The 1,558-nt window shown below is 43.3% G+C and overlaps 1 pseudogene; it reads left to right on the top strand.

Annotated features, from left to right (window-relative positions):
• The first annotated feature begins 702 nt into the window (after window positions 1-702).
• On the top strand, window positions 703-821 carry LOC111898083 (5S ribosomal RNA; annotated as a pseudogene).
• The last annotated feature ends 737 nt before the right edge of the window (window positions 822-1,558 follow it).

Here is a 1,558-nt window from a genome sequence, read left to right as displayed (position 1 = left end):
ACAGACGGAAGTATGCTACCGACCACCGCCGCAGGAGAGACTACTCTGGACCCACGTTGATGTAATTAAGGCGTTTCGTAGTGACAGACTTATAAACTATTTAAAACTAGTGCAACTGGAGTCTTATCTTTTGCGAGATCCTGTCAGTTAAGGGGTCCTCGTGTTGTGTATACTTGTCTTTTGGAGTATACCTTGTTCGCAACAATAGTCTTGTAGTAAATCTAAAGTATAGTAACTATGTTAAAGGTTGCACTGTTGTGTTTTGTCTGTAATGCCTTATGTTCAAATCTAATGTCTTTAGTTTCCCTATGATTCTGACTTTATCATACGACTCGAGTCAATTCGATCCTCGCAATATCAGTCTCAGGCGCACATCTCTTTCTCCAAAATCGTCTTTCTCATGAAGCTGATAGTCCAGAACACCGAAGTACTCATTCATGGAGTACCTCATGTTTCTAATCCTTCCCGAAGTACCACTCATACAGACGGAGAACTGCCCAAGACTATGAGTGAACGCATCGTCATGCGAACAAACTTAGGACCCAATACGACTCCTGTAAACCGATCGCCCTACGGTCTTACACCAGCGGAGATACAAGAACTGTTCAAACATCTTAACGACTACTCAACAATAGAATGATAAGACCAAGCTCCTCACCTTTGAGAGCTCTGGTCTTATTCTTCAAGATGACAGACGTCAGTGGGTGCGATCATACCAGCACTAATGCACCGGATCCCATCAGAACTCTGCAGTTAAGCATGCTTAGCCGAGAGTAGTACTAGGATGGGTGATACCCTAGGAAGTCCTCGTGGTGCATACCTCGACAGGAATTCCATTAGAAATCATTAACTTCTGCCACACCTAGATGAATTGGTTGACCCACCACAAGGAATGACGTACCTTTCAGAAATGAACCTAAGATCCGAATATCACCAGTTATGAGTGTTAGTGAAGGGTGTCTCGAGGACAATCTTCCAAACTTGATGCGGACACTACGAGTCCGTAGTGATACCTCTCGGATAGGACCAATACACCCGTAGTATTCATGAACTTAATGAATAGGGTACGCCATTCTTACTTGGATCAATTCGTCATTGTCTTTTTGGAAATGACTTACTTATCTACTCTCGTAGTAAGAAGGAAATCATAAAGAGCATCTACAACAAACCCTAGAAACATTACGATCAGAGAAGATTTACGCGAAGTTCTCTAAAATGCGAGTTTTTAGAATTGAAGAGTCGAATTCCTAAGACAGATTACCAGTGATGTGGGAATTCTTGAGGACCCTGTTAAAAATCAAAACCGCTGAGAATTTTTCAACACCAAGGATGCCGACAGGAATTCGCCAAATTCTAGGTCTCGCCGACCTACTGTCGAGAGTTCATTCGGAACTCCTCGCGGGTTACGAAACCTCTGATGACTTTGACTCAGAAGTGAGTGACCCTTGACTGGGAAGACAAGCAAGAGGAAGAAAACCTTGGAATTTCAGGTGAGAGGCCAAATCCTTTTGGAAATCTCACTCTGGGAAGGCTTGATACGCTTCGGAAAGCGTGGTAA

Source organism: Lactuca sativa, chromosome 3 (assembly GCF_002870075.4).
Source record: "Lactuca sativa cultivar Salinas chromosome 3, Lsat_Salinas_v11, whole genome shotgun sequence".
In the NCBI taxonomy this organism is placed as follows: Eukaryota; Viridiplantae; Streptophyta; class Magnoliopsida; order Asterales; family Asteraceae; genus Lactuca; species Lactuca sativa.
This window is presented reverse-complemented; position numbering and strand designations above follow the sequence as displayed.